Source organism: Heptranchias perlo, unplaced genomic scaffold, assembly GCF_035084215.1.
Source record: "Heptranchias perlo isolate sHepPer1 unplaced genomic scaffold, sHepPer1.hap1 HAP1_SCAFFOLD_887, whole genome shotgun sequence".
Classification (NCBI taxonomy): domain Eukaryota; kingdom Metazoa; phylum Chordata; class Chondrichthyes; order Hexanchiformes; family Hexanchidae; genus Heptranchias; species Heptranchias perlo.
In genome coordinates, this window is record NW_027139926.1 from 54,612 (window position 1) to 76,975 (window position 22,364).

A 22,364-nucleotide genomic window follows, 5' to 3' on the forward strand; every position below is an offset into this window, starting at 1 on the left:
GTGGGCTGGTGGGCGGCAAGGGAGATGCTTGCTTCGGGGTGTTATCCTCACTTTGGTCCGCTGGTGAGAGTAGGCAGCGGCAGGCAGGCCGGCAGGCAAGTGTGATGTAGTGTGGGGTGCAGTGCAGTGCAGTGCAGTGCGGTGCTGCCCTGTCGTTTATGAAAGGTTGTAATGACACTGCTTTGCAGCTGACCATGTCCACTGATTTGTGACGCCCGTATGGAGGCTGATATCTCAGGAGGGCCGAGGCCGATTTCCTCCGGGGACGGCTCGTCGCGTGCGGCAGGACGAGGCGCAGCGGACGGTACCGAGCGCTCGGAGGTGCGGCGCTGCCCGCCGGAGGTACAGCGAAAGGCTGCAAACCGCTTTCCGCCTGCTAACTCGGCGGCCGTCAGACCGACCGACTCCGCTTTACCACCGGAGCTAGAGTCGGGCAAGGGGCACCGAAAGGTACCGGAAGGATCGCGTTCGCACGACGGGAAGTCGACTAGCGGGCCGCCGAAAGCGAGCCGGGGGCCCCCGGTTTTTCTGTCCCACCTGGAGACTGATATCTCAGGAAGGCCGAGGCCGATTTCCTCCGGGGACGGCTCGTCGCGTGCGGCAGGACGAGGCGCAGCGGACGGTACCGAGCGCTCGGAGGTGCGGCGCTGCCCGCCGGAGGTACAGCGAAAGTCTGCGAACCGCTTTCCGCCTCCTCTCACCGCACGGCTCTCCTTTTCACCCACTGGCGGATTTTCACCCTCCGACTGCTCGCTACCGTCCGCTGCGCCTGGTCCGGGCCCTGTCCATTGTCATGTTAATGGCAGGGCGGGGCAGGACTGCTTTCACCAGGAACCCGGTTTTCTGGGTCAGAGGTTCCAGGGGACCTGTTTTGTGCGGACTTCCCTGTGTCCGTCCCTCCATGCCTTCCCCCCAGGACTTCCTTCTGAACACCTTTGTCGTTTGAGCGAGGGCCAAAAGCCTGCCTGTGAAAGGGAAGGATCAGCCGGTCGGAACCCTGCTGGTCGCTGCTGCCAGTGCAGCAGGCGTGCGTGTGTCCTCGGCCTCGTGTCCAGGTCCCTCAGGGACTTGAGGCAACTCTCCCCGGTGGTCTCGTGGTCAGGACCGGGCTTCGAATCCCGGTCGGGGGGGGATGACTTTCTGCTGCAGATTAATTGGCACCTCTGAAAGAAAGTCTCCCCTCCTGAGCGTAAAGCTCCACCCTTAACCACCACCGCCGCCTTTTCCACCCCTTGACAAACAGACAGACAGACAGACAGACAGTCAGTCCAGTTCGGGAGCGCAGCTTTCATTTGGAAGCAGACCCTGCTTGTTTAAAGTCAACGACGCCAAGTTATTTTGCACTTTGAATTATATCGCTACGTGCGAGCGGCACTCAGCCTTGGAGAAGAAAAAAATACCACTGAGCTGAGAAAGGTCTTTTTAAAACGGTTTCCTTCCACAGCAGCTCTGAGTGAGAGAGAGAGAGAGAGAGAGAGAGAGAGAGATATCAGCTTTATTCTCAGTAATAATACACACACACACACACACACACACACACAGAGACACTGGGAAAGAGCTGTTTTTCCTTTTGAATATCTCCCCACGGGGAGCTGCACCGTTCCCAGAGACACTGCAATACTGGGTCGATGCGTGGAGTGGACGGAGCAAGCCCCTATTCCATCTCCCTGTTCTAAAAATCAATTTAAAATAATAATAAATAATATGTGTGTGTGTGTGTGTGTGTGTGTGTGTGTCGGTGTCAGTATCAGTCAGTCAGTCAGTGTCTCTCTCTCTCTCTCTCTCTCTCTCCCTCACACTCAGAGCTGCTGTGGAAGGAAACTTTTTTAAAAAGAACTTGCTTATTGAAAGAAAGATGTGTCTCAAGCTGCCGGGCCCTGTCCATTGTCATGTCAATGGCAGGACTGCTTTCACCAGGAACCCGGTTTTCTGGGTCAGAGGTTCCAGGGGACCTGTTTTGTGCGGACTTCCCTGTGTCCGTCCCTCCCTGCCTGCCTTCCCCCCAGGACTTCCTTCTGAACACCTTTGTCGTTTGAGCGAGGGCCAAAAGCCTGCCTGTGAAAGGGAAGGATCAGCCGGTCAGCCCCCTGCTGGTCGCTGCTGCCAGTGCAGCAGGCGTGCGTGTGTATTCGGCCTCGTGTCCAGGTCCCTCAGGGACTTGAGGCAACTCTCCCCGGTGGTCTCGTGGTCAGGACCGGGCTTCGAATCCCGGTTGGGGGGGGATGACTTTCTGCTGCAGATTAATTGGCACCTCTGAAAGAAAGTCTCCCCTCCTGTGCGTAATGCTCCACCCTCACCACCACCACCGCCTTTTCCACCCCTTGACAAACAGACAGACAGACAGACAGACAGTCAGTCCAGTTCGGGAGCGCAGCTTTCATTTGGAAGCAGACCCTGCTTGTTTAAAGTCAACGACGCCAAGTTATTTTGCACTTTGAATTATATCGCTACGTGCGAGCGGCACTCAGCCTTGGAGAAGAAAAAAATACCACTGAGCTGAGAAAGTTCTTTTTAAAAAGGTTTCCTTCCACAGCAGCTCTGAGTGAGAGAGAGAGAGGGAGAGAGAGAGAGAGAGAGATATCAGCTTTATTCTCAGTAATAATACACACACACACACACACACACACACACAGAGACACTGGGAAAGAGCTGATTTTCCTTTTGAATATCTCCCCACGGGGAGCTGCACCGTTCCCAGAGACACTGCAATACTGGGTCGATGCGTGGAGTGGACGGAGCAAGCCCCTATTCCATCTCCCTGTTCTAAAAATCAATTAAAAATAATAATAAATAATATGTGTGTGTGTGTGTGTGTGTGTGTGTGTGTGTGTGTGTCGGTGTCAGTATCAGTCAGTGAGTCAGTGTCTCTCTCTCTCTCTCTCTCTCTCTCTCACTCAGAGCTGCTGTGGAAGGAAACTTTTTTAAAAAGAACTTGCATATTGAAAGAAAGATGTGTCTCAAGCTGCCGGGCCCTGTCCATTGTCATGTCAATGGCAGGACTGCTTTCACCAGGAACCCGGTTTTCTGGGTCAGAGGTTCCAGGGGACCTGTTTTGTGCGGACTTCCCTGTGTCCGTCCCTCCCTGCCTGCCTTCCCCCCAGGACTTCCTTCTGAACACCTTTGTCGTTTCAGCGAGGGCCAAAAGCCTGCCTGTGAAAGGGAAGGATCAGCCGGTCAGCCCCCTGTTGGTCGCTGCTGCCAGTGCAGCAGGCGTGCGTGTGTATTCGGCCTCGTGTCCAGGTCCCTCAGGGACTTGAGGCAACTCTCCCCGGTGGTCTTGTGGTCAGGACCGGGCTTCGAATCCCGGTCGGGGGGGATGACTTTCTGCTACAGATTAATTGGCACCTCTGAAAGAAAGTCTCCCCTCCTGAGCGTAAAGCTCCACCCTCACCACCACCGCCGCCTTTTCCTCCCCTTGACAAGCAGACAGACAGACAGACAGACAGTCCAGTTCGGGAGCGCAGCTTTCATTTGGAAGCAGACCCTGCTTGTTTAAAGTCAACGACGCCAAGTTATTTTGCACTTTGAATTATATCGCTACGTGCGAGCGGCACTCAGCCTTGGAGAAGAAAAAAATACCACTGAGCTGAGAAAGTTCTTTTTAAAACGGTTTCCTTCCACAGCAGCTCTGAGTGAGAGAGAGAGAGAGAGAGAGAGATATCAGCTTTATTCTCAGTAATAATACACACACACACACACACACACACACACAGAGACACTGGGAAAGAGCTGTTTTTCCTTTTGAATATCTCCCCACGGGGAGCTGCACCGTTCCCAGAAACACTGCAATACTGGGTCGATGCGTGGAGTGGACGGAGCAAGCCCCTATTCCATCTCCCTGTTCGAAAAATCAATTTAAAATAATAATAAATAATATGTGTGTGTGTGTGTGTGTGTGTGTGTGTGTGTGTCGGTGTCAGTATCAGTCAGTGAGTCAGTGTCTCTCTCTCTCTCTCTCTCTCTCTCTCTCACTCATAGCTGCTGTGGAAGGAAACTTTTTAAAAAAGAACTTGCTTATTGAAAGAAAGATGTGTCTCAAGCTGCCGGGCCCTGTCCATTGTCATGTCAATGGCAGGACTGCTTTCACCAGGAACCCGTTTTTCTGGGTCAGAGGTTCCAGGGGACCTGTTTTGTGCGGACTTCCCTGTGTCCGTCCCTCCCTGCCTGCCTTCCCCCCAGGACTTCCTTCTGAACACCTTTGTCGTTTAAAATAATAATAAATAATATGTGTGTGTGTGTGTGTGTGTGTGTGTGTGTGTGTGTGTGTGTCGGTGTCAGTCAGTGAGTCAGTGTCTCTCTCTCTCCTCTCTCTCTCTCACACTCAGAGCTGCTGTGGAAGGAAACTTTTTTAAAAAGAACTTGCTTATTGAAAGAAAGATGTGTCTCAAGCTGCCGGGCCCTGTCCATTGTCCTGTCAGTGGCAGGACTGCTTTCACCAGGAACCCGGTTTTCTGGGTCAGAGGTTCCAGGGGACCTGTTTTGTGCGGACTTCCCTGTGTCCGTCCCTCCCTGCCTGCCTTCCCCCCAGGACTTCCTTCTGAACACCTTTGTCGTTTGAGCGAGGGCCAAAAGCCTGCCTGTGAAAGGGAAGGATCAGCCGGTCAGCCCCCTGTTGGTCGCTGCTGCCAGTGCAGCAGGCGTGCGTGTGTCCTCGGCCTCGTGTCCAGGTCCCTCAGGGACTTGAGGCAACTCTCCCCGGTGGTCTCGTGGTCAGGACCGGGCTTCGAATCCCGGTCGGGGGGGATGACTTTCTGCTGCAGATGAATTGGCACCTCTGAAAGAAAGTCTCCCCTCCTGAGCGTAAAGCTCCACCCTCACCACCACCGCCGCCTTTTCCACCCCTTGACAAACGGACAGACAGACAGACAGACAGTCAGTCAGTCCAGTTCGGGAGCGCAGCTTTCATTTGGAAGCAGACCCTGCTTGTTTCAAGTCAACGACGCCAAGTTATTTTGCACTTTGAATTATATCGCTACGTGCGAGCGGCACTCAGCCTTGGAGAAGAAAAAAATACCACTGAGCTGAGAAAGTTCTTTTTAAAAAGGTTTCCTTCCACAGCAGCTCTGAGTGAGAGAGAGAGAGAGATATCAGCTTTATTCTCAGTAATAATACACACACACACACACACACACACACACACACACAGAGACACTGGGAAAGAGCTGATTTTCCTTTTGAATATCTCCCCACGGGGAGCTGCACCGTTCCCAGAAACACTGCAATACTGGGTCGATGCGTGGAGTGGACGGAGCAAGCCCCTATTCCATCTCCCTGTTCTAAAAATCAATTAAAAATAATAATAAATAATATGTGTGTGTGTGTGTGTGTGTGTGTGTGTGTCGGTGTCAGTATCAGTCAGTCAGTCAGTGTCTCTCTCTCTCTCTCTCTCTCTCTCACTCAGAGCTGCTGTGGAAGGAAACTTTTTTAAAAAGAACTTGCATATTGAAAGAAAGATGTGTCTCAAGCTGCCGGGCCCTGTCCATTGTCATGTCAATGGCAGGACTGCTTTCACCAGGAACCCGGTTTTGTGGGTCAGAGGTTCCAAAGGACCTGTTTTGTGCGGACTTCCCTGTGTCCGTCCCTCCCTGCCTGCCTTCCCCCCAGGACTTCCTTCTGAACAGCTTTGTCGTTTAAAATAATAATAAATAATGTGTGTGTGTGTGTGTCGGTGTCAGTATCAGTCAGTGAGTCAGTGTCTCTCTCTCTCTCTCTCTCTCTCTCTCTCACTCAGAGCTGCTGTGGAAGGAAACTTTTTTAAAAAGAACTTGCTTATTGAAAGAAAGATGTGTCTCAAGCTGCCGGGCCCTGTCCATTGTCCTGTCAATGGCAGGACTGCTTTCACCAGGAACCCGGTTTTGTGGGTCAGAGGTTCCAGGGGACCTGTTTTGTGCGGACTTCCCTGTGTCCGTCCCTCCCTGCCTGCCTTCCCCCCAGGACTTCCTTCTGAACACCTTTGTCGTTTGAGCGAGGGCCAAAAACCTGCCTGTGAAAGGGAAGGATCAGCCGGTCAGCCCCCTGTTGGTCGCTGCTGCCAGTGCAGCAGGCGTGCGTGTGTCCTCGGCCTCGTGTCCAGGTCCCTCAGGGACTTGAGGCAACTCTCCCCGGTGGTCTCGTGGTCAGGACCGGGCTTCGAATCCCGGTCGGGGGGGATGACTTTCTGCTACAGATTAATTGGCACCTCTGAAAGAAAGTCTCCCCTCCTGAGCGTAATGCTCCACCCTCACCACCACCACCGCCTTTTCCACCCCTTGACAAACAGACAGTCAGACAGACAGACAGTCCAGTTCGGGAGCGCAGCTTTCATTTGGAAGCAGACCCTGCTTGTTTAAAGTCAACGACGCCAAGTTATTTTGCACTTTGAATTATATCGCTACGTGCGAGCGGCACTCAGCCTTGGAGAAGAAAAAAATACCACTGAGCTGAGAAAGTTCTTTTTAAAACGGTTTCCTTCCACAGCAGCTCTGAGTGAGAGAGAGAGAGAGAGAGAGAGAGATATCAGCTTTATTCTCAGTAATAACACACACACACACACACACAGAGACACTGGGAAACAGCTGTTTTTCCTTTTGAATATCTCCCCACGGGGAGCTGCACCGTTCCCAGAAACACTGCAATACTGGGTCGATGCGTGGAGTGGACGGAGCAAGCCCCTAGTCCATCTCCCTGTTCTAAAAATCAATTAAAAATAATAATAAATAATATGTGTGTGTGTGTGTGTGTGTGTGTGTCGGTGTCAGTATCAGTCAGTGAGTGAGTGTCTCTCTCTCTCTCTCTCTCTCTTACTCAGAGCTGCTGTGGAAGGAAACTTTTTTAAAAAGAACTTGCATATTGAAAGAAAGATGTGTCTCAAGCTGCCGGGCCCTGTCCATTGTCATGTCAATGGCAGGACTGCTTTCACCAGGAACCCGTTTTTCTGGGTCAGAGGTTCCAGGGGACCTGTTTTGTGCGGACTTCCCTGTGTCCGTCCCTCCCTGCCTGCCTTCCCCCCAGGACTTCCTTCTGAACAGCTTTGTCGTTTAAAATAATAATAAATAATGTGTGTGTGTGTGTGTGTGTGTGTCGGTGTCAGTATCAGTCAGTGAGTCAGTCTCTCTCTCTCTCTCTCTCTCACTCAGAGCTGCTGTGGAAGGAAACTTTTTTAAAAAGGACTTGCATATTGAAAGAAAGATGTGTCTCAAGCTGCCGGGCCCTGTCCATTGTCATGTCAGTGGCAGGACTGCTTTCACCAGGAACCCTTCCCTGCCATTGCAGTGTTGATTTGGTCCTTATGCAAATTTAGGGGCGGAGCCAGCACACAAACGACCAATCACAGCAAAGTCCGCACTTTGCGAGCGCACGAGGTCGCGGCCAGCGTTCCAGTCCGCTCAGATCCAAATAAGCCCGAAAAGGAACACGCTCGATCTTAGCCAAAAGGCCGAGAAGCGATACCGCGCTCGATGCGAATTGATCTCGGGTCCTGTTTGCCCTCCCTCTTTGTTCTCTGGCTGCCGGTGTTGAAAGCAGTCTCGAAGCACTGCCGTTCTCTCCCACTCTGGCCACATTTTTTGCCACCGTTTCTAATTGCAACAGTGGATGAGTTTAAAGAAGTTGCCGTTTTTTCCTTTCTTGCCAGGATTGCTTGACAGATTGGTAAATTTGCCAGTAGGCCACCAATCAGATGGGGGAGGGTTGTGTCTCAACGGACCTCCGTCAGTCAGTCTCAGTCACTAACTCACTGCCGTGGAAGGAAACCTCTTTGAGTAAAACTAGTGACGTGACGTGTCTCACAGCGAGTGAGTGAGATTGCAACGGCCAATTGAGAAAGAGGTGAGGTGCTGACAATCAGCAGCTCGTGTTGAAACATTCATTCCACGGCAGGCAAGACCAATCAAAAAAAATACTGCAGATGCTGGCTCGGCTCGGCTGGCTGGCTGGCTGGCTGGCTGGCTGGCTGGCTGGCTGGAAATGGGAAATAAAAACACAAGGCGTGTTAAAGGCTGGTTAAACTGTCGAAAGAAACAAGGCGTTAATGTTTCAGAAGCGCCTATTGAAAGGTGTCTCTCAAGCTGCTCCCTGACTGGGCCCTGTCCGTTGTCATGTTAATCGCTGGTTAAACTGTCGGAAGAAACAAGGCGTTAATGTTTCAGAAGCGCCTATTGAAAGGTGTCTCTCAAGCTGCTCCCTGACTGGGCCCTGTCCGTTGTCATGTTAATCGCTGGTTAAACTGTCGGAAGAAACAAGGCGTTAATGTTTCAGAAGCGCCTATTGAAAGGTGTCTCTCAAGCTGCTCCCTGACTGGGCCCTGTCCGTTGTCATGTTAATCCCAGGGCGGGGCGGGACTGCTTTGACCGGGAGACCTGTTTTCTGGGACGCAGGTGTGACATTCCAGGGAGGCACCTACTTTGTGCTGATTCGAAACGACCACGACAACGGCAACTTGCAGTTCTATATTACAACAACAACAACGCGCGTGTGGTAGTTGGGAGGGGCTGCGTTCGCGCTCTCCCCCCTGCATTGAAACTCAAAGTTCGATTTTCAATCCCATAGTCCACCAATCGGATGGGAGACGGTGTGTGTGTGTGTGTGTGTGTGTGCAGTGTCAGTGTCAGTGTCAGTCTCTCTCTCTCTCTCTCTCTCTCTCACTCTTACTCAGAGCTGCTGTGGAAGGAAACCTTTTTAAAAAGAACTTGCATATTGAAAAAAAGATGTGTCTCAAGCTGCCGGGCCCTGTCCATTGTCACGTTAATGGCAGGACGGGGCAGGACTGCTTTGACCAGGAGACCTGTTTTCTGGGACGCAGGTGTGAGATTCCAGGGGACCTGCTTTGTGCTGATTTCCCTGCCTCCCTCCCTCCCCCCCAGGACTTCCTTCTGAACACCTTTGTCGTTTGAGCGAGGGCCAAAAGCCTGCCTGTGAAAGGGAAGGATCAGCCGGTCAGCCCCCTGCTGGTCGCTGCTGCCAGTGCAGCAGGCGTGCGTGTGTCCTCGGCCTCGTGTCCAGGTCCCTCAGGGACTTGAGGCAGCTCTCCCCGGTGGTCTCGTGGTCAGGACCGGGCTTCGAATCCCGGTCGGGGGGGGATGACTTTCTGCTGCAGATTAATTGGCATGAAGGAAAGTCTCCCCTCCTGAGCGGAATGCTCCACCCTCACCACCACCGCCACCGCCTTTTCCTCCCCTTGACAAACAGACAGACAGACAGACAGACAGTCAGTCCAGTTCGGGAGCGCAGCTTTCATTAAGCAATGGCGTTTGTGACAACTCATCGTCTGACAGGTTGATGATTTCCCCACACGCCTCCTGCCGAATAAAAGGCTCACCCTCCCGGACACTACCCCCAGAATCACCCACCCCGCCCCCCCGGGGTGAATATTAAGCCCGAGAACACCGACTGTAACCAACCGCAGTGAAAAGTTGAAGTGGCAACTCATTAACCAGATTTATTTTGGGCAACTCATTAACCAGATTTTTTGTTCATTTGGTTTATGAGTTGCCAAGTGTAAATCTGGTTAATGAGTTGCCACTTCAACTTTTCACTGCAGTTGGTTACAGTCGGTGTTCTCGGGCTTAATATTCACCCCGGGGGGGGGGGGGGGGGGGTGTATAGCGGGCGATGGCCGGTGTGGAGTGCGTTTTTTGGGGGTTGATTTTCACTTTGCCTCGCTGGTGGAATTTGTGGGAGGCAGGCAAGGGGATTGGTGTGGGCTGGTGGGCGGCAAGGGAGATGCTTGCTTCGGGGTGTTATCCTCACTTTGGTCCGCTGGTGAGAGTAGGCAGCGGCAGGCAGGCCGGCAGGCAAGTGTGATGTAGTGTGGGGTGCAGTGCAGTGCAGTGCAGTGCGGTGCTGCCCTGTCGTTTATGAAAGGTTGTAATGACACTGCTTTGCAGCTGACCATGTCCACTGATTTGTGACGCCCGTATGGAGGCTGATATCTCAGGAGGGCCGAGGCCGATTTCCTCCGGGGACGGCTCGTCGCGTGCGGCAGGACGAGGCGCAGCGGACGGTACCGAGCGCTCGGAGGTGCGGCGCTGCCCGCCGGAGGTACAGCGAAAGGCTGCAAACCGCTTTCCGCCTGCTAACTCGGCGGCCGTCAGACCGACCGACTCCGCTTTACCACCGGAGCTAGAGTCGGGCAAGGGGCACCGAAAGGTACCGGAAGGATCGCGTTCGCACGACGGGAAGTCGACTAGCGGGCCGCCGAAAGCGAGCCGGGGGCCCCCGGTTTTTCTGTCCCACCTGGAGACTGATATCTCAGGAAGGCCGAGGCCGATTTCCTCCGGGGACGGCTCGTCGCGTGCGGCAGGACGAGGCGCAGCGGACGGTACCGAGCGCTCGGAGGTGCGGCGCTGCCCGCCGGAGGTACAGCGAAAGTCTGCGAACCGCTTTCCGCCTCCTCTCACCGCACGGCTCTCCTTTTCACCCACTGGCGGATTTTCACCCTCCGACTGCTCGCTACCGTCCGCTGCGCCTGGTCCGGGCCCTGTCCATTGTCATGTTAATGGCAGGGCGGGGCAGGACTGCTTTCACCAGGAACCCGGTTTTCTGGGTCAGAGGTTCCAGGGGACCTGTTTTGTGCGGACTTCCCTGTGTCCGTCCCTCCATGCCTTCCCCCCAGGACTTCCTTCTGAACACCTTTGTCGTTTGAGCGAGGGCCAAAAGCCTGCCTGTGAAAGGGAAGGATCAGCCGGTCGGAACCCTGCTGGTCGCTGCTGCCAGTGCAGCAGGCGTGCGTGTGTCCTCGGCCTCGTGTCCAGGTCCCTCAGGGACTTGAGGCAACTCTCCCCGGTGGTCTCGTGGTCAGGACCGGGCTTCGAATCCCGGTCGGGGGGGGATGACTTTCTGCTGCAGATTAATTGGCACCTCTGAAAGAAAGTCTCCCCTCCTGAGCGTAAAGCTCCACCCTTAACCACCACCGCCGCCTTTTCCACCCCTTGACAAACAGACAGACAGACAGACAGACAGTCAGTCCAGTTCGGGAGCGCAGCTTTCATTTGGAAGCAGACCCTGCTTGTTTAAAGTCAACGACGCCAAGTTATTTTGCACTTTGAATTATATCGCTACGTGCGAGCGGCACTCAGCCTTGGAGAAGAAAAAAATACCACTGAGCTGAGAAAGGTCTTTTTAAAACGGTTTCCTTCCACAGCAGCTCTGAGTGAGAGAGAGAGAGAGAGAGAGAGAGAGAGATATCAGCTTTATTCTCAGTAATAATACACACACACACACACACACACACACACAGAGACACTGGGAAAGAGCTGTTTTTCCTTTTGAATATCTCCCCACGGGGAGCTGCACCGTTCCCAGAGACACTGCAATACTGGGTCGATGCGTGGAGTGGACGGAGCAAGCCCCTTTTCCATCTCCCTGTTCTAAAAATCAATTTAAAATAATAATAAATAATATGTGTGTGTGTGTGTGTGTGTGTGTGTGTGTCGGTGTCAGTATCAGTCAGTCAGTCAGTGTCTCTCTCTCTCTCTCTCTCTCTCTCCCTCACACTCAGAGCTGCTGTGGAAGGAAACTTTTTTAAAAAGAACTTGCTTATTGAAAGAAAGATGTGTCTCAAGCTGCCGGGCCCTGTCCATTGTCATGTCAATGGCAGGACTGCTTTCACCAGGAACCCGGTTTTCTGGGTCAGAGGTTCCAGGGGACCTGTTTTGTGCGGACTTCCCTGTGTCCGTCCCTCCCTGCCTGCCTTCCCCCCAGGACTTCCTTCTGAACACCTTTGTCGTTTGAGCGAGGGCCAAAAGCCTGCCTGTGAAAGGGAAGGATCAGCCGGTCAGCCCCCTGCTGGTCGCTGCTGCCAGTGCAGCAGGCGTGCGTGTGTATTCGGCCTCGTGTCCAGGTCCCTCAGGGACTTGAGGCAACTCTCCCCGGTGGTCTCGTGGTCAGGACCGGGCTTCGAATCCCGGTTGGGGGGGGATGACTTTCTGCTGCAGATTAATTGGCACCTCTGAAAGAAAGTCTCCCCTCCTGTGCGTAATGCTCCACCCTCACCACCACCACCGCCTTTTCCACCCCTTGACAAACAGACAGACAGACAGACAGACAGTCAGTCCAGTTCGGGAGCGCAGCTTTCATTTGGAAGCAGACCCTGCTTGTTTAAAGTCAACGACGCCAAGTTATTTTGCACTTTGAATTATATCGCTACGTGCGAGCGGCACTCAGCCTTGGAGAAGAAAAAAATACCACTGAGCTGAGAAAGTTCTTTTTAAAAAGGTTTCCTTCCACAGCAGCTCTGAGTGAGAGAGAGAGAGGGAGAGAGAGAGAGAGAGAGATATCAGCTTTATTCTCAGTAATAATACACACACACACACACACACACACACACAGAGACACTGGGAAAGAGCTGATTTTCCTTTTGAATATCTCCCCACGGGGAGCTGCACCGTTCCCAGAGACACTGCAATACTGGGTCGATGCGTGGAGTGGACGGAGCAAGCCCCTATTCCATCTCCCTGTTCTAAAAATCAATTAAAAATAATAATAAATAATATGTGTGTGTGTGTGTGTGTGTGTGTGTGTGTGTGTGTGTGTCGGTGTCAGTATCAGTCAGTGAGTCAGTGTCTCTCTCTCTCTCTCTCTCTCTCTCTCACTCAGAGCTGCTGTGGAAGGAAACTTTTTTAAAAAGAACTTGCATATTGAAAGAAAGATGTGTCTCAAGCTGCCGGGCCCTGTCCATTGTCATGTCAATGGCAGGACTGCTTTCACCAGGAACCCGGTTTTCTGGGTCAGAGGTTCCAGGGGACCTGTTTTGTGCGGACTTCCCTGTGTCCGTCCCTCCCTGCCTGCCTTCCCCCCAGGACTTCCTTCTGAACACCTTTGTCGTTTCAGCGAGGGCCAAAAGCCTGCCTGTGAAAGGGAAGGATCAGCCGGTCAGCCCCCTGTTGGTCGCTGCTGCCAGTGCAGCAGGCGTGCGTGTGTATTCGGCCTCGTGTCCAGGTCCCTCAGGGACTTGAGGCAACTCTCCCCGGTGGTCTTGTGGTCAGGACCGGGCTTCGAATCCCGGTCGGGGGGGATGACTTTCTGCTACAGATTAATTGGCACCTCTGAAAGAAAGTCTCCCCTCCTGAGCGTAAAGCTCCACCCTCACCACCACCGCCGCCTTTTCCTCCCCTTGACAAGCAGACAGACAGACAGACAGACAGTCCAGTTCGGGAGCGCAGCTTTCATTTGGAAGCAGACCCTGCTTGTTTAAAGTCAACGACGCCAAGTTATTTTGCACTTTGAATTATATCGCTACGTGCGAGCGGCACTCAGCCTTGGAGAAGAAAAAAATACCACTGAGCTGAGAAAGTTCTTTTTAAAACGGTTTCCTTCCACAGCAGCTCTGAGTGAGAGAGAGAGAGAGAGAGAGAGATATCAGCTTTATTCTCAGTAATAATACACACACACACACACACACACACACACAGAGACACTGGGAAAGAGCTGTTTTTCCTTTTGAATATCTCCCCACGGGGAGCTGCACCGTTCCCAGAAACACTGCAATACTGGGTCGATGCGTGGAGTGGACGGAGCAAGCCCCTATTCCATCTCCCTGTTCGAAAAATCAATTTAAAATAATAATAAATAATATGTGTGTGTGTGTGTGTGTGTGTGTGTGTGTGTGTCGGTGTCAGTATCAGTCAGTGAGTCAGTGTCTCTCTCTCTCTCTCTCTCTCTCTCTCTCACTCATAGCTGCTGTGGAAGGAAACTTTTTAAAAAAGAACTTGCTTATTGAAAGAAAGATGTGTCTCAAGCTGCCGGGCCCTGTCCATTGTCATGTCAATGGCAGGACTGCTTTCACCAGGAACCCGTTTTTCTGGGTCAGAGGTTCCAGGGGACCTGTTTTGTGCGGACTTCCCTGTGTCCGTCCCTCCCTGCCTGCCTTCCCCCCAGGACTTCCTTCTGAACACCTTTGTCGTTTAAAATAATAATAAATAATATGTGTGTGTGTGTGTGTGTGTGTGTGTGTGTGTGTGTGTGTCGGTGTCAGTCAGTGAGTCAGTGTCTCTCTCTCTCCTCTCTCTCTCTCACACTCAGAGCTGCTGTGGAAGGAAACTTTTTTAAAAAGAACTTGCTTATTGAAAGAAAGATGTGTCTCAAGCTGCCGGGCCCTGTCCATTGTCCTGTCAGTGGCAGGACTGCTTTCACCAGGAACCCGGTTTTCTGGGTCAGAGGTTCCAGGGGACCTGTTTTGTGCGGACTTCCCTGTGTCCGTCCCTCCCTGCCTGCCTTCCCCCCAGGACTTCCTTCTGAACACCTTTGTCGTTTGAGCGAGGGCCAAAAGCCTGCCTGTGAAAGGGAAGGATCAGCCGGTCAGCCCCCTGTTGGTCGCTGCTGCCAGTGCAGCAGGCGTGCGTGTGTCCTCGGCCTCGTGTCCAGGTCCCTCAGGGACTTGAGGCAACTCTCCCCGGTGGTCTCGTGGTCAGGACCGGGCTTCGAATCCCGGTCGGGGGGGATGACTTTCTGCTGCAGATGAATTGGCACCTCTGAAAGAAAGTCTCCCCTCCTGAGCGTAAAGCTCCACCCTCACCACCACCGCCGCCTTTTCCACCCCTTGACAAACGGACAGACAGACAGACAGACAGTCAGTCAGTCCAGTTCGGGAGCGCAGCTTTCATTTGGAAGCAGACCCTGCTTGTTTCAAGTCAACGACGCCAAGTTATTTTGCACTTTGAATTATATCGCTACGTGCGAGCGGCACTCAGCCTTGGAGAAGAAAAAAATACCACTGAGCTGAGAAAGTTCTTTTTAAAAAGGTTTGCTTCCACAGCAGCTCTGAGTGTGAGAGAGAGAGAGAGAGAGAGAGAGAGAGATATCAGCTTTATTCTCAGTAATAATACACACACACACACACACACACACACACAGAGACACTGGGAAAGAGCTGATTTTCCTTTTGAATATCTCCCCACGGGGAGCTGCACCGTTCCCAGAAACACTGCAATACTGGGTCGATGCGTGGAGTGGACAGAGCAAGCCCCTAGTCCATCTCCCTGTTCTAAAAATCAATTAAAAATAATAATAAATAATATGTGTGTGTGTGTGTGTGTGTGTGTGTGTGTCGGTGTCAGTATCAGTCAGTCAGTCAGTCAGTGTCTCTCTCTCTCTCTCTCTCTCTCTCTCTCAGAGCTGCTGTGGAAGGAAACTTTTTTAAAAAGGACTTGCTTATTGAAAGAAAGATGTGTCTCAAGCTGCCGGGCCCTGTCCATTGTCATGTCAGTGGCAGGACTGCTTTCACCAGGAACCCGGTTTTGTGGGTCAGAGGTTCCAGGGGACCTGTTTTGTGCGGACTTCCCTGTGTCCGTCCCTCCCTGCCTGCCTTCCCCCCAGGACTTCCTTCTGAACACCTTTGTCGTTTGAGCGAGGGCCAAAAGCCTGCCTGTGAAAGGGAAGGATCAGCCGGTCAGCCCCCTGTTGGTCGCTGCTGCCAGTGCAGCAGGCGTGCGTGTGTCCTCGGCCTCGTGTCCAGGTCCCTCAGGGACTTGAGGCATCTCTCCCCGGTGGTCTCGTGGTCAGGACCGGGCTTCGAATCCCGGTCGGGGGGGATGACTTTCTGCTGCAGATTAATTGGCACCTCTGAAAGAAAGTCTCCCCTCCTGAGCGTAAAGCTCCACCCTCACCACCACCGCCACCTTTTCCACCCCTTGACAAACAGACAGACAGACAGACAGTCAGTCCAGTTCGGGAGCGCAGCTTTCATTTGGAAGCAGACCCTGCTTGTTTCAAGTCAACGACGCCAAGTTATTTTGCACTTTGAATTATATCGCTCCGTGCGAGCGGCACTCAGCCTTGGAGAAGAAAAAAATACCACTGAGCTGAGAAAGTTCTTTTTAAAACGGTTTCCTTCCACAGCAGCTCTGAGTGTAAGAGAGAGAGAGAGAGAGAGAGAGAGATATCAGCTTTATTCTCAGTAATAATACACACACACACACACACACACACACACACACACACACACACACACACACACAGAGACACTGGGAAAGAGCTGTTTTTCCTTTTGAATATCTCCCCACAGGGAGCTGCACCGTTCCCAGAGACACTGCAATACTGGGTCGATGCGTGGAGTGGACGGAGCAAGCCCCTAGTCCATCTCCCTGTTCCAAAAATCAATTTAATATATGGTCCCCAGATAGGGGACGTATCAGATATTAAACTGATAAGAACAGATTTTTTTTTTTTTTTTTTTTTTTTTTTTTTTTTTTTTCTGACACTCTGGGGTGCCTTATTGCCTTACAGATTCATTCCAGATTCCTTGCAGTGACATTACATCAAGCCAAAGCTCTACAAGCCAAAGCTCTACACTCTGCCCGAGGGGATTTCTCCCTGACTGCATCCCCCCGGCATACAATGGCAGGAAGGCTCCAAATGGTTGCCTTCCCCCACTTGACCACTTGATCTTAGCCAAAAGGCCGAGAAGCGATACCGCGCTCGATGCGAATTGATCTCGGGTCCTGTTTGCCCTCCCTCTTTGTTCTCTGGCTGCCGGTGTTGAAAGCAGTCTCGAAGCACTGCCGTTCTCTCCCACTCTGGCCACATTTTTTGCCACCGTTTCTAATTGCAACAGTGGATGAGTTTAAAGAAGTTGCCGTTTTTTCCTTTCTTGCCAGGATTGCTTGACAGATTGGTAAATTTGCCAGTAGGCCACCAATCAGATGGGAGAGGGTTGTGTCTCAACGGACCTCCGTCAGTCAGTCTCAGTCACTAACGAACTGCCGTGGAAGGAAACCTCTTTGAGTAAAACTAGTGACGTGACGTGTCTCACAATGAGCGAGCGAGTGAGATTGCAACGGCCAATTGAGAAAGAGGTGAGGTGCTGACAATCAGCAGCTCGTGTTGAAACATTCATTCCACGGCAGGCAAGACCAATCAAAAAAAATACTGCAGATGCTGGCTCGGCTCGGCTGGCTGGCTGGCTGGCTGGCTGGCTGGCTGGCTGGAAATGGGAAATAAAAACACAAGGCGTGTTAAAGGCTGGTTAAACTGTCGAAAGAAACAAGGCGTTAATGTTTCAGAAGCGCCTATTGAAAGACGTCTCTCAAGCTGCTCCCTGACTGGGCCCTGTCCATTGTCACGTTAATCCCAGGGCGGGGCGGGACTGCTTTGACCGGGAGACCTGTTTTCTGGGACGCAGGTGTGACATTCCAGGGAGGCACCTACTTTGTGCTGATTCGAAACGACCACGACAACGGCAACTTGCAGTTCTATATTACAACAACAACAACGCGCGTGTGGTAGTTGGGAGGGGCTGCGTTCGCGCTCTCCCCCCTGCATTGAAACTCAAAGTTCGATTTTCAATCCCATAGTCCACCAATCGGATGGGAGACGGTGTGTGTGTGTGTGTGTGTGTGTGTGTGTGTCAGTGTCAGTGTCAGTGTCAGTCTCTCTCTCTCTCTCTCTCTCTCTCACTCTTACTCAGAGCTGCTGTGGAAGGAAACCTTTTTAAAAAGAACTTGCATATTGAAAAAAAGATGTGTCTCAAGCTGCCGGGCCCTGTCCATTGTCACGTTAATGGCAGGACGGGGCAGGACTGCTTTGACCAGGAGACCTGTTTTCTGGGACGCAGGTGTGAGATTCCAGGGGACCTGCTTTGTGCTGATTTCCCTGCCTCCCTCCCTCCCCCCCAGGACTTCCTTCTGAACACCTTTGTCGTTTGAGCGAGGGCCAAAAGCCTGCCTGTGAAAGGGAAGGATCAGCCGGTCAGCCCCCTGCTGGTCGCTGCTGCCAGTGCAGCAGGCGTGCGTGTGTCCTCGGCCTCGTGTCCAGGTCCCTCAGGGACTTGAGGCAACTCTCCCCGGTGGTCTCGTGGTCAGGACCGGGCTTCGAATCCCGGTCGGGGGGGGATGACTTTCTGCTGCAGATTAATTGGCACCTCTGAAAGAAAGTCTCCCCTCCTGAGCGTAAAGCTCCACCCTTAACCACCACCGCCGCCTTTTCCACCCCTTGACAAACAGACAGACAGACAGACAGACAGTCAGTCCAGTTCGGGAGCGCAGCTTTCATTTGGAAGCAGACCCTGCTTGTTTAAAGTCAACGACGCCAAGTTATTTTGCACTTTGAATTATATCGCTACGTGCGAGCGGCACTCAGCCTTGGAGAAGAAAAAAATACCACTGAGCTGAGAAAGGTCTTTTTAAAACGGTTTCCTTCCACAGCAGCTCTGAGTGAGAGAGAGAGAGAGAGAGAGAGAGAGAGAGATATCAGCTTTATTCTCAGTAATAATACACACACACACACACACACACACACACAGAGACACTGGGAAAGAGCTGTTTTTCCTTTTGAATATCTCCCCACGGGGAGCTGCACCGTTCCCAGAGACACTGCAATACTGGGTCGATGCGTGGAGTGGACGGAGCAAGCCCCTATTCCATCTCCCTGTTCTAAAAATCAATTTAAAATAATAATAAATAATATGTGTGTGTGTGTGTGTGTGTGTGTGTGTGTCGGTGTCAGTATCAGTCAGTCAGTCAGTGTCTCTCTCTCTCTCTCTCTCTCTCTCCCTCACACTCAGAGCTGCTGTGGAAGGAAACTTTTTTAAAAAGAACTTGCTTATTGAAAGAAAGATGTGTCTCAAGCTGCCGGGCCCTGTCCATTGTCATGTCAATGGCAGGACTGCTTTCACCAGGAACCCGGTTTTCTGGGTCAGAGGTTCCAGGGGACCTGTTTTGTGCGGACTTCCCTGTGTCCGTCCCTCCCTGCCTGCCTTCCCCCCAGGACTTCCTTCTGAACACCTTTGTCGTTTGAGCGAGGGCCAAAAGCCTGCCTGTGAAAGGGAAGGATCAGCCGGTCAGCCCCCTGCTGGTCGCTGCTGCCAGTGCAGCAGGCGTGCGTGTGTATTCGGCCTCGTGTCCAGGTCCCTCAGGGACTTGAGGCAACTCTCCCCGGTGGTCTCGTGGTCAGGACCGGGCTTCGAATCCCGGTTGGGGGGGGATGACTTTCTGCTGCAGATTAATTGGCACCTCTGAAAGAAAGTCTCCCCTCCTGTGCGTAATGCTCCACCCTCACCACCACCACCGCCTTTTCCACCCCTTGACAAACAGACAGACAGACAGACAGACAGTCAGTCCAGTTCGGGAGCGCAGCTTTCATTTGGAAGCAGACCCTGCTTGTTTAAAGTCAACGACGCCAAGTTATTTTGCACTTTGAATTATATCGCTACGTGCGAGCGGCACTCAGCCTTGGAGAAGAAAAAAATACCACTGAGCTGAGAAAGTTCTTTTTAAAAAGGTTTCCTTCCACAGCAGCTCTGAGTGAGAGAGAGAGAGGGAGAGAGAGAGAGAGAGAGATATCAGCTTTATTCTCAGTAATAATACACACACACACACACACACACACACACAGAGACACTGGGAAAGAGCTGATTTTCCTTTTGAATATCTCCCCACGGGGAGCTGCACCGTTCCCAGAGACACTGCAATACTGGGTCGATGCGTGGAGTGGACGGAGCAAGCCCCTATTCCATCTCCCTGTTCTAAAAATCAATTAAAAATAATAATAAATAATATGTGTGTGTGTGTGTGTGTGTGTGTGTGTGTGTGTGTGTGTCGGTGTCAGTATCAGTCAGTGAGTCAGTGTCTCTCTCTCTCTCTCTCTCTCTCTCTCACTCAGAGCTGCTGTGGAAGGAAACTTTTTTAAAAAGAACTTGCATATTGAAAGAAAGATGTGTCTCAAGCTGCCGGGCCCTGTCCATTGTCATGTCAATGGCAGGACTGCTTTCACCAGGAACCCGGTTTTCTGGGTCAGAGGTTCCAGGGGACCTGTTTTGTGCGGACTTCCCTGTGTCCGTCCCTCCCTGCCTGCCTTCCCCCCAGGACTTCCTTCTGAACACCTTTGTCGTTTCAGCGAGGGCCAAAAGCCTGCCTGTGAAAGGGAAGGATCAGCCGGTCAGCCCCCTGTTGGTCGCTGCTGCCAGTGCAGCAGGCGTGCGTGTGTATTCGGCCTCGTGTCCAGGTCCCTCAGGGACTTGAGGCAACTCTCCCCGGTGGTCTTGTGGTCAGGACCGGGCTTCGAATCCCGGTCGGGGGGGATGACTTTCTGCTACAGATTAATTGGCACCTCTGAAAGAAAGTCTCCCCTCCTGAGCGTAAAGCTCCACCCTCACCACCACCGCCGCCTTTTCCTCCCCTTGACAAGCAGACAGACAGACAGACAGACAGTCCAGTTCGGGAGCGCAGCTTTCATTTGGAAGCAGACCCTGCTTGTTTAAAGTCAACGACGCCAAGTTATTTTGCACTTTGAATTATATCGCTACGTGCGAGCGGCACTCAGCCTTGGAGAAGAAAAAAATACCACTGAGCTGAGAAAGTTCTTTTTAAAACGGTTTCCTTCCACAGCAGCTCTGAGTGAGAGAGAGAGAGAGAGAGAGAGATATCAGCTTTATTCTCAGTAATAATACACACACACACACACACACACACACACACACAGAGACACTGGGAAAGAGCTGTTTTTCCTTTTGAATATCTCCCCACGGGGAGCTGCACCGTTCCCAGAAACACTGCAATACTGGGTCGATGCGTGGAGTGGACGGAGCAAGCCCCTATTCCATCTCCCTGTTCGAAAAATCAATTTAAAATAATAATAAATAATATGTGTGTGTGTGTGTGTGTGTGTGTGTGTGTGTGTCGGTGTCAGTATCAGTCAGTGAGTCAGTGTCTCTCTCTCTCTCTCTCTCTCTCTCTCTCACTCATAGCTGCTGTGGAAGGAAACTTTTTAAAAAAGAACTTGCTTATTGAAAGAAAGATGTGTCTCAAGCTGCCGGGCCCTGTCCATTGTCATGTCAATGGCAGGACTGCTTTCACCAGGAACCCGTTTTTCTGGGTCAGAGGTTCCAGGGGACCTGTTTTGTGCGGACTTCCCTGTGTCCGTCCCTCCCTGCCTGCCTTCCCCCCAGGACTTCCTTCTGAACACCTTTGTCGTTTAAAATAATAATAAATAATATGTGTGTGTGTGTGTGTGTGTGTGTGTGTGTGTGTGTGTGTGTCGGTGTCAGTCAGTGAGTCAGTGTCTCTCTCTCTCCTCTCTCTCTCTCACACTCAGAGCTGCTGTGGAAGGAAACTTTTTTAAAAAGAACTTGCTTATTGAAAGAAAGATGTGTCTCAAGCTGCCGGGCCCTGTCCATTGTCCTGTCAGTGGCAGGACTGCTTTCACCAGGAACCCGGTTTTCTGGGTCAGAGGTTCCAGGGGACCTGTTTTGTGCGGACTTCCCTGTGTCCGTCCCTCCCTGCCTGCCTTCCCCCCAGGACTTCCTTCTGAACACCTTTGTCGTTTGAGCGAGGGCCAAAAGCCTGCCTGTGAAAGGGAAGGATCAGCCGGTCAGCCCCCTGTTGGTCGCTGCTGCCAGTGCAGCAGGCGTGCGTGTGTCCTCGGCCTCGTGTCCAGGTCCCTCAGGGACTTGAGGCAACTCTCCCCGGTGGTCTCGTGGTCAGGACCGGGCTTCGAATCCCGGTCGGGGGGGATGACTTTCTGCTGCAGATGAATTGGCACCTCTGAAAGAAAGTCTCCCCTCCTGAGCGTAAAGCTCCACCCTCACCACCACCGCCGCCTTTTCCACCCCTTGACAAACGGACAGACAGACAGACAGACAGTCAGTCAGTCCAGTTCGGGAGCGCAGCTTTCATTTGGAAGCAGACCCTGCTTGTTTCAAGTCAACGACGCCAAGTTATTTTGCACTTTGAATTATATCGCTACGTGCGAGCGGCACTCAGCCTTGGAGAAGAAAAAAATACCACTGAGCTGAGAAAGTTCTTTTTAAAAAGGTTTCCTTCCACAGCAGCTCTGAGTGAGAGAGAGAGAGAGATATCAGCTTTATTCTCAGTAATAATACACACACACACACACACACACACACACACACACAGAGACACTGGGAAAGAGCTGATTTTCCTTTTGAATATCTCCCCACGGGGAGCTGCACCGTTCCCAGAAACACTGCAATACTGGGTCGATGCGTGGAGTGGACGGAGCAAGCCCCTATTCCATCTCCCTGTTCTAAAAATCAATTAAAAATAATAATAAATAATATGTGTGTGTGTGTGTGTGTGTGTGTGTGTGTCGGTGTCAGTATCAGTCAGTCAGTCAGTGTCTCTCTCTCTCTCTCTCTCTCTCTCACTCAGAGCTGCTGTGGAAGGAAACTTTTTTAAAAAGAACTTGCATATTGAAAGAAAGATGTGTCTCAAGCTGCCGGGCCCTGTCCATTGTCATGTCAATGGCAGGACTGCTTTCACCAGGAACCCGGTTTTGTGGGTCAGAGGTTCCAAAGGACCTGTTTTGTGCGGACTTCCCTGTGTCCGTCCCTCCCTGCCTGCCTTCCCCCCAGGACTTCCTTCTGAACAGCTTTGTCGTTTAAAATAATAATAAATAATGTGTGTGTGTGTGTGTCGGTGTCAGTATCAGTCAGT

General features: G+C 52.0%; 14 pseudogenes; all 14 read right to left on the bottom strand.

Annotated features, from left to right (window-relative positions):
- Nucleotides 1-1,587: 1,587 nt before the first annotated feature.
- LOC137319748 (U2 spliceosomal RNA) lies at nt 1,588-1,704 on the bottom strand (annotated as a pseudogene).
- Nucleotides 1,705-2,678: 974 nt separating this feature from the next.
- LOC137319772 (U2 spliceosomal RNA) lies at nt 2,679-2,795 on the bottom strand (annotated as a pseudogene).
- A 963-nt stretch (nt 2,796-3,758) lies between these two features.
- LOC137319762 (U2 spliceosomal RNA) lies at nt 3,759-3,875 on the bottom strand (annotated as a pseudogene).
- A 1,316-nt stretch (nt 3,876-5,191) lies between these two features.
- LOC137319777 (U2 spliceosomal RNA) lies at nt 5,192-5,308 on the bottom strand (annotated as a pseudogene).
- A 1,275-nt stretch (nt 5,309-6,583) lies between these two features.
- Nucleotides 6,584-6,700, bottom strand: LOC137319783 (U2 spliceosomal RNA; annotated as a pseudogene).
- Nucleotides 6,701-11,260: 4,560 nt separating this feature from the next.
- On the bottom strand, nt 11,261-11,377 carry LOC137319754 (U2 spliceosomal RNA; annotated as a pseudogene).
- Nucleotides 11,378-12,351: 974 nt separating this feature from the next.
- Nucleotides 12,352-12,468, bottom strand: LOC137319773 (U2 spliceosomal RNA; annotated as a pseudogene).
- A 965-nt stretch (nt 12,469-13,433) lies between these two features.
- On the bottom strand, nt 13,434-13,550 carry LOC137319763 (U2 spliceosomal RNA; annotated as a pseudogene).
- A 1,324-nt stretch (nt 13,551-14,874) lies between these two features.
- Nucleotides 14,875-14,991, bottom strand: LOC137319788 (U2 spliceosomal RNA; annotated as a pseudogene).
- Nucleotides 14,992-15,978: 987 nt separating this feature from the next.
- On the bottom strand, nt 15,979-16,202 carry LOC137319789 (U2 spliceosomal RNA; annotated as a pseudogene).
- A 2,057-nt stretch (nt 16,203-18,259) lies between these two features.
- On the bottom strand, nt 18,260-18,376 carry LOC137319749 (U2 spliceosomal RNA; annotated as a pseudogene).
- Nucleotides 18,377-19,350: 974 nt separating this feature from the next.
- LOC137319774 (U2 spliceosomal RNA) lies at nt 19,351-19,467 on the bottom strand (annotated as a pseudogene).
- Nucleotides 19,468-20,436: 969 nt separating this feature from the next.
- On the bottom strand, nt 20,437-20,553 carry LOC137319764 (U2 spliceosomal RNA; annotated as a pseudogene).
- A 1,316-nt stretch (nt 20,554-21,869) lies between these two features.
- Nucleotides 21,870-21,986, bottom strand: LOC137319779 (U2 spliceosomal RNA; annotated as a pseudogene).
- Between the last annotated feature and the right edge of the window lie 378 nt (nt 21,987-22,364).